Here is a 13,134-nt window from a genome sequence, read left to right on the forward strand (position 1 = left end):
TTGTTTAAACAAAATGTAGAGGTGTGTTTTTTTATTGAGGTTCGAAAAATTGTTACTCCTATATCATATTTGGAGGGTTAAAATTGTTAACATACTTAGCTGACTCTTCGGACAAGAGAAGAAATAAAATACTGTCCTAGCAATAATTTATTCCCACTGGCGAAATGGAGTTCTGTGCAGGAAGTTCCCACTTAGGTTCTATATACCCTCTTAGCAGAGGTGATTTGCGACTTGGGCAAGAAAAGGGGGCAGGGTCTAACCCAGGTGGCTGGAGAAAAGGAGGGGTGATGGAGACATCCAGGGTCAGAAAAGGAGCAGGGAATGATGAAGTTTGGGGTGAGAGGGAGGGAGACGATAACCCAGATGGGAGTAGGGAAGCTGGGAGGAAGATCCAGAATCAGGAAATGGGGAACATCTTAGATTCTAAAGGACAAAAAAATGTTTATGTGTGGGGAACGGGCTCCTGAGGTCTTTGGGGGTGGGAAGAATGTGGGAGGGTGATTTGGGGCTAATAATTGACGGGAAAATGGTCAGACATTCAGTGGAAATATGTGTTAATCGATAATGTTACTGTAACAAAAATAATTGTAACTGAGTTTGAGCAGATACGTGAGGGTGTGTGTGTGTGTGTGTGTGTGTGTGTGTGTGTGTGTGTGTGTAGACATTTGGAGAGAACTACATGGGCATACACCATGCTGTGAACAAGGTGGATATCTGGTTTTTTTAATAACTGGTGATATGGTCTTCTATAGTCTACAAGTTCCACATTGACCATATAACTATTTTTTTAAATTAAACTCCGCTGTTTTTTGAAAATTTAAGCTGTAGAAACATAATAGGAGAGACCACATTAAAAGAACAGAGTGAAAAAATATAAAGCAAACCAGCAAAAGAAACTCCCTTTTCCTCCTTTCTCATATTTCTCCTCTCCTTTGCTATTCTGGTATGTGAACAGTACAGGCATAGACCTGACCAAAAAGGGCCCTGGTCACAATTTGGAGTGTCCTGTTCAGGCCCTGCTCATGCTTTATTCATACCACAAAGCTAAGAGTCCATGGGGGACAAGTGGGACCTGTGTGCCCACCAGGTCCCAACATCCTGCCACTTTTATAGAAAGTGTTTCAGGTACCCTCATTCTTCAAGGTTGTTTCTAGGGCTTGCAAGGCCCTATTCTCAGGGTCCTTCCTAAGGAAAGAACACATATTTTAAAAGCTCTCACTTTGTTATATTTCTATTTCTTGAGTAATTCTAGATATCCAAAGACTAAGAAAAAGTAGACAGTTCCAATGCAGCAAGTCACAACCTCCCAGTGTTGGAGGGCCTACATTTATTCCCATTTCACAGATGTGGAAATTGAGGCTCAGAGCAATTTTGTGATTTTCAAAATCTCATAGCTAATAGAGCTTGGCTCCAGAGTCAGAATTCCTGGGTTTGAATTCTGGTGTTCCTATTGAATCACTGTGTGACCCAGTGCAAGTTAGTTAACCTGGGATCCAAAGCTTCTGCATTTGTCAATTGGGCACAGTAAGAGTGCACGTCTCCAAGATTATTGTAAGGATTAAAAAGGATGGTGCATATTAAGTGCTTCCAACAGTGTCTTGCACATCGTGAGTGCCCAGTACAGATGGTTCTTACTCTGATTAGGATTATGATCATGTGTCCAGATATTTCTGACAGCCCCTTAACAGGTTACTGGTCTTTCCTAAACAACAATACTTTCAAAATCAAACTGTCTGTTTCAAAAATGGAGAGGGACATTCTTTATTGTACTTAGTACTTTAAAATATGAAGGCATTTCCACAAGCTATTGAGCAACATTTTTACCAATACCAGAGGCCACTGCGCAAAAATGTAAAAAAAACAAAGGATTGAGCCTCAGAGGTACAAACTCTAGGAATTTAACAAATTTATACTTGCAGTAGTTACATGAATGCTTCTGAGAACAGTAGTTTTCCTCCCAGCATTATTTGTATCTTGTTTAAAATATTCATTTTAATGAATGAGTGGAATACATCAAGGATTAACATGTCATTGACTGCAGGTTGCCTTTATATAATTTTAACCTGGCATGCAGATATAACAGGTAAAAATTATAGTATGCTTGTATGTGTTAAGTACTGTTTTAACGTTTATACATACACTAAGGTTGTTCACAGAACAACCTTAGGAAGTAGATGTTCATGTTGAGCCCATTTTATAGATGAAGACATTGAGGAACAGAGGTTACATAAAATATAATATGAATGAAAGACACATTGAACTGTGGACTCTGTCATGGCCCCCTTGCGAGGTTATTAACTTCTTTTGTGAAGTAAATTGCATGATATGCCCCTGCACAGAGTACTACTGTTTTGCCAAGTGTGAAGGTAATGGTTTGGGCATGTTCATCTACAATTTATTATGAGAAATGGCGTTGGTTTTGTATTGTGTAAAGTTACTCTATCAACCTAAACTTCATATGGAAGGTGAAAAATTCTAGCCCAACCACATTAACTCATTTCACTCGTGAAAATATTCATAGCTGGAGGTTATAATTGATTATGTGGGAAAGGCTTATCTACCTAGAAGCAGGAGCAAGTTTAGAAAGTAACAGCCACATTGCAGACCTTTCCTGGGAATTTGTGTGCCCTGTCTGTAGCTTCCCTTTGTGTCTCCATGTCTAAGTGGTGTCCAATCCCCAGAAACAGCTGTGAACTGGGAAAGAGGTGGGGGTGAAAGGCCCATTTCAGAGCCCTGCACTCCTCACAGCTGAGCACAGCTTTCACCCCAGGGTTCCTCTGTGGGGAACATGAAAACACCCGAAAATCCTTCAGCTGCCTTTCCCTGGAAGTTGCCACAATCAGCTCCTATACTGAACAGGGCTGGATTTATGGGCACGTGACCTGTGCAGTTGCACAGGCCCCTGCTTGCTTTAATGATGTGTTGTTGCCATCTTAAATGCTTAATGATTTTTGAACCAGTTGTCCCACATTTTCATTTTTCACTGTACTTCACAAATTATATGGCTGATCCTAAAACTGTTTTTAGTACTTAAAAAAAAATTTTTAGCAAGCAGAGTGCCAGGAAGTGTAGCTGGTGGCTGGTAATAAAAACAGATGACATTGCCATAAGAGTGAGCTTAGGGTAATGCAAACTGCATGAGACACTGGGGTTGGACAAGCCTAGGCTTGAAATTTGCCCCACCTCTGCCTTGCTGTGTGACCTTAAGGTTCATATCTCTCCGATCCTCAGTTTCCACAACTGCAAATTGGGGATAATAGTATCTACTTCATACTCACAACTTCTGAGAGGAGCCTAGGATAATCCTGTCTACTCATCCTTCTGGCTGTAGTTTAGGGTCCTTCCTCTGTGTTCCCAGAGCCTCTTGTTCTTACCCTTGCCAAAGCCCTCATTACACAATTTTGGAAATTATATTTCTGTATAACCATCTTCCCACTAGACTATGAGAACTTTGAGGACTTGGATAGAGCCTGGATTTTCCCTCTGTCCCCAGAACCTAGGGGCCTTAGGCCTTGGTAGGCAGAAAGAAGTATTTCTTGGCTTAATGGTAATAGTATAAGCTACATGCTTAATAAAGAATAACAACTAATTTACAAAATATGTGTTGGAAATAATATGTAAGAAGTGTGTAAACCCAAGATATTTCCCTACTTAAATTTTCTTCACTCAGAGAGGGTGTGGCCTTTTATCCTTTTTTCAGAACCATCAAGAGCCAGTGTTTTCCTGATATCTTACTTCATAGTGTAACTGGCACCTTCTGTTACTCCCTCAGTCTCAGATTTGGCCTTACAGTGGACCTGCATTGGACATGGCACTGAAGGCTTCCCAAACACAGTGTTATTGATGCTAAATAGGCCCTCAAGAAATATTTGTTGAATAAATGCCTTGTTAGATTAATAGAAGCCAGCTAATTACATTATTTTATTTTATAGGTAAAAGGATTCTATATCATTTGGTCTTATACTGGCAAAATCGAGGACATGAGCTAAGAAGTCAGTGGAATTGTCAAGTTCAAGGAGCATGTTCACACACACACACAAAGAGCCCACTCTCCTGGTGTTCTGTTTTTTCCATAACCACTCATTTCCAGTCAATTTCACTTTCTTCTCTTCTCCTGTGTTCCATTTTCACATCAATACACTACATTGCAAATGCCATCAAATTCATCAGATACAGACTTCTATTGAGCTTCTCAGGTTGTGTGACTGCCTTCCCAAACAGAATGTGAGATTCTTGAGAGCAGGGAACATGCTATCTTGGTCATTACAAAAAACAGAATCCAAAATAATGCCTAAAATATGGTAGGAGTCACTGAATAGTTGTTGAATTAATTAATTTGTTGTGACACATATGAAAAAAATCTGCCTTTCAATTTGAGGATCGTTGTATAGGCACCGTTATTCTATAGACACTACCTGTATAGGCAATATGTGTGTGGCTTTTTTTATCAGTTACCAGATGCATTCTGATATTCAGCTGTAAGGAATTGAGAGAGGATTATTCCAATTCCTCTTTCTGCAGCATTTTTGTATAGTAAGTAGTACAGTTTTCAGTACACACCTTAAATAAGGATAGTGTTCCCCAAACCACAGGCATTCATAAGAAACCTTTAGGATTTCTTAAAATTTTCTTTCTTTTTATCTTTCCCTTTCTTTCCTTTTTACTTTCTTTCTCATTATCTTTCCCTCTTCTCTTTCTCCCTCTATCTTTCCTTCCTTCTCTTCCCACTTCCCCTTCTTCTTTCCTTCCTTCCATTGTATGGATAGTCCACAATTTTTATTTGTCCAAACACATTAATGGATATTTGATTTGTTTTCATGTTTGGGCTATTACAAATAAAGCTTCCATGAACATTCATGTACAGATACTTGTATAGACAAGTTTTCTTTCCTCTTGAGTAAATACCTAATAGTGAAATAGCTGGGTCATGGTAAGTATTTGTTTAACTTTTTAAGAAACGGCCAAATTGTTTTTCAAACTGTATGTAGAGTTTTATATTCCCACTGGCAGTGTATGAGTCCAATTCCTCCACAGCCTTGCCAACAATTGATGGGGGCAGACATTAAAATTTTAGACACTCTACCATCAATGATAGACTGATTAAGAAAATGTGGCACATATATACCATGGAGTACTATGCAGCCATAAAAAAGGATGAGTTCATGTCCTTTGTAGGGACACAGATGAAGCTGGAAACCATCATTCTCAGCAAACTATCACAAGGACAGAAAACCAAACACCACATGTTCTCACTCATAGGTGGGAATTGAACAATGAGAACACTTGGACACAGGGCGGGGAACATCACACACTGGGGCCTGTTGTGGGATGGGGGGATGGGGGAGGGATAGCATTAGGAGAAATACCTAATGTGAATGATGAGTTATGGGTGCAGCAAACCAACATGGCACATGTATACATACGTAACAAACCTGCACGTTGTGCACATGTACCCTAGAACTTAAAGTATAATTAAAAAAAAAATTTTTAGACATTCTAATAGGTGTGTAGCAGTATCTCATGGTGGTTTTGTTGTGGTGGTGGTGATGGTGGTGTGTGTGTGTGTGTGTGTGTGTGTGTGTGTGTGTGTTTGAGATGGAGTCTCACTCTGTTGACCAAGCTGCAGTGGCATGATCTCAGCTCACTGCAACCTCCGCCTCCTGGATTCAAGCAATTCTCCTGCCTCAGCCGCCCGAGTAGCTGGGATTACAGGCGCCCACCACCATGCCTAGCTAATTTTTGTTTTTTTTAGTAGAGACGGGGTTTCGCCATGTTGGCCAGGCTGGTCTCAAACTCCTGACCTCAAGTGATCCGCCACCTTGGCCTCCCAAAATGCTGGGATTACAGCAGTGAGCCACCACACCTGGCCTCTCATGTTTTTTATATGAATTTTCCCAATGGCTAATGATGTTGAATATCTTTTCACATGCTAATTTGTAAATACTCTGGCAATTATTTATTGGGTTGTTCGTTTTCTTACTTTGAGTTCTGAGAGTTCTTTATATATTCTGGATACAAGTCTTCTGTTAGATATGTGACTTGCAAATATCTTTTCTCACTCTATTGCTTATCTGCTTATTTTTATAGTGCCTTTTGAAGAATAGAAATTTTTAATTTTAATGAAGTCCAATTTATCAATTTCTTTTATAAATCAGGTTTTTGGTGTCGTATCTAAGAAATATTTTTCTAACTCAAGGTCACAAAGCTTTTGTTCTACATTTTTCTCAAACTTCTATATATTTAGCTCTCATATTTAGTTTTATGATCTAGGTTGAGTTAATTTTTAGATATCACTCAAGGTATAGATCAACATTCATATTTTATTTTTGGATATGGATAACCACTGGTTCCACGACCATTTATTGAAAAGATTAACCTTTTCCCACTGAATTGTCTTTGTACTTTTGTTGAAAATCAATTGACCATATATGTGCTGACATTTCTGGACTCTATTCTATTACATTGAATTTCAAAGAGTCAGTACCACACTATCTTGATAACTGTTACTTTACAATAAGTCAGAAAAACAGTTTCTTCCTTTTCAAGGCTGTTCTGGCAATTTCAGCTCTTTTATAATTCTATAAGAATTTTAGAGCCAGCTTATCCATTTCTACTAAAAAATCTTGAGATTTATTAAGTGTAATTTGAGATATAATAAGCCACATATATTTAAAGTACACAAATTTGATATGTTTTGATATATGTATATATATGAAAACCATGAACCATCACCACAATCAAGATAATCAATATATTCATCAAACTCCAAAAGTTTTCTCCTGCTTAACTGTAATCCCTTCCTCTTTTCCTATACCCTTACCCTGTCCGTAGGCAATCAATTATCAGCAGTCTGTCACTACAGATTAATTTGCATTTTCTAAAGTTTTATATAAATGGAATCATACAGTATGTATACTTTTATGCTCTGGCTTCTTTCACTCAGCATACTTATTTTGAGATACATCCATGTTGTTGCATATGTCGATACATTATACCGTTTTAATCAATGAGTGGCAGTATTTGTATATACCAAGATTTATTTAATCATTTACCTGTTGAAGGACATTTGGTTTCTGTTTAATTTTTGACTATTACAAACTACTATGAATATTTTTGTATGTATTTGTAAGGACATATGCTTTTCCTTTTCATGAGTCAATACCTAGGTGATGAATGACCTAGGAGATAAACATGATAGGCATATGTTTAATTTTGTAAGAAACCTCCAAATATTTTTCAAAGTGGTGGTATCATTTTACACTCCCACCACCACTATGTGAGGGTTCCTGTTCCCTTACATCCTTGCCAAACCTTAATATCATTTGTGTTTATAAATTTTCACATTCTAACTGTGTAATGGTAGCACATTGTGGTTTTAGTTTGCATTTCCTTAATAACAAATAACGTTTGTCTTTTTTATGTACTTGTCAGTAACATATTTTCATTTGTGAAGTGTGCAAACAAACATGAACCTAAAACAGCCAGTCCTTCAAGATGGATTTTGAGTGGCTAACAGGACCTAAATTTAAAATACAGCCAAGCGGCCATTTGCTGACTAGAGATCACACAGGTACTCTGAGTTTCCTGGAAAACTCAAGCCTTTGTTTACCTTTGGGGCTTTCAGAGCTCACCTGAACCAACCAATCAGAGCCAACCTGCCTTAGCCAATGAGAGCTCAGTTGTATCAACCAGTCAGAGCTCAGCTGTGTTCACCAATCAGAACCAAGCAAGTCTGAATTCTTCATTTGTATAAAAGGTCTTGACTGGGAACGTGAGTAGGAACTTTCTCTATGAAAGCCAAACCATCTCTTTGTTCTCTGGAATACACTTTCGTTTTACACAGAAGGCTGTGTCTGTTTGCAAACTGTTAAGTCTTTCCTCCAAATTCCTTTTCAGAGAACTTCTGTTTACATTCTTAGTGTCAGAAACAGGATTTGAAGCCATCCCCAACTACTCCCAGTGCCGTCTGAGACAAGGTATAAGTGCCCGCAAGAGCCTCCTGAGGTCAGTTGTATTCTTACTGGTGCCAGGGCTTCAGGGATAGGCTGGGGTAATTTCTCTCAAATTCGGACGTCCTACCCTTTGTTTAAGGTCTCAGAGACTTTATTCCTTTCCTGTAGGTTCCCTCCATCCAGACCCCAGAGGAGACCTTCCTTTTGTCTCCTGGCTGGGATGGGGGGTGGGAGGCTTGGGAGGGTGGCCTTCCCAGCCAGTTCCCCCTATCTGGACTCTGGAGGGGGCATTCCCTGTTGGCCCCAGGCTTAGTGGAGGGCCTTCCAAGTCTCAGCCAGTTCCCTCCATCTGGATCCCAGAGGTGGTCCTCCCAGTCACCCCAGGTTTAGAGTGTTGTGGGACTCAGGAGGATGAGAGAGACCTCGGGTTGAAACAGGAGAATCTTTATTGAGTGCACTCAGGCCCAGCTGACTCACATCCAAAAGACTGGGCCCAGAACAAAGACAGTATCTGACTTTTATACACATTTTACAAAAGGGGGTGGGCTAGCCGGAAGCAAGCTTACAGTGGCGTGAAAGCAGGGATACAGAGGCAGAACAAAGGCAGGATTGCACATGACCGTTGCCCAGCAACCCAGATGTTCGTTATCTAGGTTTGCCTGGGCATGGGCTTATCCCATAACCTTCACTATGGTGCCCAAGCAGCTGTAGTTCAGGCCTACTCAGGCTTCTCATGATCTTCATTGTACCTCTTAAATAAAACAGAGTACTTGAAGTCACTAGTTACAGAGAACAAGAATCTATAAACTCATTTCATGAAACAAAGGAAAATTTGTTTTTCTTCTCCTTACGTTGAGGGAGTGCTGGGAGAGTCTCCAGAGCACATTAGTTAATACTATCAAGACTTTTCCTGGGTCTGGGCTGTGCCTGTTGCTGCCTCTGGGACAAGTCGCCTAATACAGGACAACTTATTTCTCTTTCTTTTTAATTTTCTTTTTCTTTAATTTCCCGCCTCAATAAGGGGTCCTTCCCAGCCCAACTCAGCTGGTCTATAAGGTTTTCTGGGGATGCTTATGCTACGGGCAATGAAAGAGAGGCATTCGTCACGTCAGTGCAATGGGTAACCCATATTTTAAGTTTTTCCCTGATCAGCTGCCTTCTGGCACTCCAGCTTGATTTACGAGCAAAAATTATGGTCCAGGGAATTGTAATTGGCCAGGTGTCTGGACAAAAATTATGCAAGACAATCTTTAACTTTATTGGCCAAATGGGGCTTCTTTGAAATTCCAAAACCTGACTATGTGCAGGCACAATTAGAAGAAAGAAAACATGGAACATTCCAGAGACAATGGGAAACCTTTTTTTCAACTGGTACTTTGAAAGTTCTAAATGGAATCAAAGGGCTACCATTGCCTCTCTTAGGGAAAATAATTCCCAATTGAGTGAGTGCCTTAATGAAATAGAGAGAAGCGCTTGTCAGATTGAAACTAAAGCTGGAAAAAAGAAGCCCCCTCTGGAAGAACCTTCTTCCACTAGCCTCCCCTTGCCTGCCACTCGGCCTGTCTTCTGCACCTTTTTTCCCACCTCTGCTTTATCTTTCACTCCCTCCTTCCTCTTCTACTCTTTGATTTTGAAGGGATTACATTTTCTCTAGACTCATATGTATGTTTTCTTGTAAAATTCTGTGATAAATTCCCATGATTTTATGTTACCTTGGTATCCATTTCAGTCTTCCTCTAAAACACCCAAACTACTTGAAAAAGCCTAAATTTTCTGTGCTTCGAAATGTAAATTTGTTGCCCTGTTCTCTAAAATTCGGTAAAGGCATCAGCCATGTGGGACAGACGAATGTCAGTTTATTCCGTTTACAGAGAAATAGTTTGAATCTAACTGTTCTTTAAACTATTAGTTTTACCTGACTCATAGCTACAGGCTTATGATTAAAGCTACAAGATCTTTTTCGTCTGTCTGTATTTTCTTTGTGTGTGTGTGTGTATATGTATATATCTGTATATTGTCTACAGAACCAAACTGGCTTATAAATAAATGAATACTCGTAAATTAAGCAAATAAATGCAAATGTTTTTCAAGTTCATGTGACAGCAATCTTTTGGTGGATGGGACTGGTCTAATATTGTTGGTTTGGTGGCAATGGCTATGTCTTCTGAGTCATTAGAAAAATACGTATATATTTAAATTTAGGGCTCTTTTATACTTATCTGGCATATAGTAATGTAAAATTGTTGACCGAAAATTGTGTTTGCGCTGGTGGCGAGATTTTTCTAGTGTCTCATGAAGTCTTCTAGATGTAATTGTTAAGAGTGAATGAATTGAATGGATGTAAATGGGATAAAAGTTTGTAAATGAACTTTTGAAAATGGTTATGTTTCATAATATGTTTACTTGGGAGGACGTTCATTGAATTGAATTAGATCATTTCCAGATAAGATGTAATTCTGAGACATTGGTTACTGAATATGAGTTCAGGCTCATATGTTTTTGGCTTCTTATTTGAAAGAAACAAAAGTCATTTGAGTCTGTTGGTAAATATGTCCTGTTCCGTATATATATATATATATATATTTTTTTTTTTTTTTTGAGAAGGAGTCTCGCTCTGTCACCCAGGCTGGAGTGCAGTGGCGCAATCTTGGCTCACTGCAAGCTCCGCCTCCCGGGTTCACGCCATTCTCCTGCCTCTGCCTCCCTAGTAGCTGGGACTACAGGCACCCGCCACCACGCCTGGCTAATTTTTTTTGTATTTTTTAGTAGAGACGGGGTTTCACCGTGTTAGCCAGGATGATCTCCATCTCCTGACCTCGTGATCGGCCCGCCTCGGCCTCCCAAAGTGCTGGGATTACAGGCGTGAGCCACTGCGCCCGGCCCCTGTTCCGTATTAAAAAGATATTCTGTTAGCCTATGTTTCTGGAAATTGTAAAATGTGTATTCATGGATTGTTGGTACATGATTGGCAGTTAAAAATTGCTTAAGTCTCAGGTTTTCACTGAAGATTAGGGTTACTAAGAGTTAACATTTTAATTAATGTGTGTGATTAAACAGATGAGAAATATAGTCTGTATGCAAGTATATGAGGAAAGTAGGATGTATTTTTGGTAAGATAGATTGAAGAGAAAAGAGAATCATTCTGTATAAGAAATAATCTTTTGTGGTAAATTTTTGTCCTAGAATAAAGTGACTGGTTATTTAAGAAAGAGGAAGTATAGGAGAAAGCAGAAAATCGAAACATGTTACAAATTGTCTAAGCACGTTATAATAGGTTTATGAAAAGAAAGTTTATAAAAGGAATTTTCTGTGTGATCAGGTTGGCTACAATTGAAAAGAAAATTTTTATTGGTCTTTCTAAAGATTGAGCTTTGATGTTTAGAAATGCACTGATCCAGAATTTTAAAATCTAATCCCCTGTGTTAGAACAAGATTTTCTTAAAATATTGATTTGCTCTTAGTAAAGTTGCAGGATGTTTTTATTTTTAATTCCAAAATCTCTTCCCTTAACAGCCATCCTGCAAACTATAAACAGTTTTTATTTATGCCACATTTCTTTCTTAGATCTACCTAATTTTCCTAGTTTCAGGTTAGAAATGCAGCTGTCCTTTTTACCCTTGAAAAGCTATATCGTTTTGCTTGGCTGGGGTAATAATCCTCTCCTTCAACCTTTTCATCACCTCCTTTAATTTTTTCTCCAGTTCTAACACCAATGTTATGGCCTGATGCTAAAATGTTTATCTTGAAAGTCTAGAAAGACGATGTTTCCTTCAGTACAACTTGATTCTGTACTTTTGACTTCTCTTGATGTTTCTGAATTGTTCCATGTAACCAGGAAATTTCCCATGCTGTCACTAAAAACCATGTATTCCCCTCTGCTCAAGGTACTAGTTTTCTTGTTTCCATCCCTCTTTAATATAGTGTACACCCATAATCCTGGACACACTTTTCCTGTGTCTGATTAAATTCATGTACCCTTTTCATCAGGTTTAACTTCCAGGTTATCTAAATGGGCTTTCCATAAGAAGCAACACACTGGAGGAGGTTTTCTTTTCTTTGCCTTTTTGGTAACTGGCCTAGGAAACAAAGATTCTGTGTTTTACCAAGATAATTTCCTGTGCTTCATGTCTTTATTAGGTTTTTGATTATGTTGGAAAACTAACCTTCAGAAAAGTTCGGGTTTCTACATCCAAATAGCATTCTGTATTGCTTTTAAAGTCTTTTGGTTATCACTCTGGTTAAGAGAATAAATATTATTTTACAGTCATCTGTGATTCTGTTTAATCAAGGACTTTGAACCTTTTGACATCTTTGGCAGGTATCCACAGGATCAAAATCCTAAGTCTTTTTGACCTAAAGCTAACTTTGGGATTTTCTAGTTGGGCCTTGAAGAGCATAAAAGAATGTGTTTCTCATCTTATGGAAATATTAAATGATTAGGCTTACGTGGTAAATTGTATGGGAAACATTGTTAATTGATAAGTGATTCTGGATCCTTTCTCAGTTACACTTATGGGTATATTATTAAAATATATTTCAAAACTACAGGTTCATACAAATCTAATATGTTATCAGTCATAAATCTGGATATTATTAATATGAGTAGTCCAAAAAATTACATGAAACTTGTAAAAGTCTGATGGTCCTGATGTGAAGATGTCAATTATAATTCTGGTTGTTATCTTAAAATGCTGCGTATAGTAGAGGTGGCTCAATTTCCTTGTCAATTGTAAACTCTCATCAGATTTTTGACCATGACTGTTCTGGGTTTTTGTCATCCACGGTTAATGTTTTAATTCTTCTCTGGAAGCAGTTGCAATCAGCTGTAGTCCAAAATTGCTTTTCATGGAATTGCTAATCAAGATCAAGTAAAACAACGGATGATGAAATTATTGATGGGTGGACAAAAACTGCTGATTGTCATGTTCTGATTTGGCTCTGTCGCGTTCTCATGGCCAACATGTGTCCATGTAGCTCCTGTCTGGGAGCTGGAGGAAGCCTATAGCACTTTTAGCTGCTACCCAGCATTTGTCCCAGGAGTCCCTTTAGTGGTCAAAGTATTGCCAATTGGCACATAAGGCTATCTGTTAAGCAATTTTTAATGCCACTACTTGGTGTGTTTTTGTCTCGTGTTAGAAAAAAGTGGATGGCTAGTTTTCTTACAAGTTGAAAGGATTTCAAA

The 13,134-nt window shown here is 38.7% G+C and overlaps 1 non-coding gene across 1 annotated transcript; it reads left to right on the forward strand.

The window, feature by feature from the left end:
* The first annotated feature begins 12,827 nt into the window (after positions 1–12,827).
* On the forward strand, positions 12,828–12,886 carry LOC129025540 (small nucleolar RNA SNORD43). Its single transcript, XR_008497288.1, has one exon. It is a non-coding gene; the product is annotated as a small nucleolar RNA SNORD43 (small nucleolar RNA).
* Positions 12,887–13,134: the final 248 nt, after the last annotated feature.

Source organism: Pongo pygmaeus, chromosome X, assembly GCF_028885625.2.
Source record: "Pongo pygmaeus isolate AG05252 chromosome X, NHGRI_mPonPyg2-v2.0_pri, whole genome shotgun sequence".
Classification (NCBI taxonomy): Eukaryota; Metazoa; Chordata; class Mammalia; order Primates; family Hominidae; genus Pongo; species Pongo pygmaeus.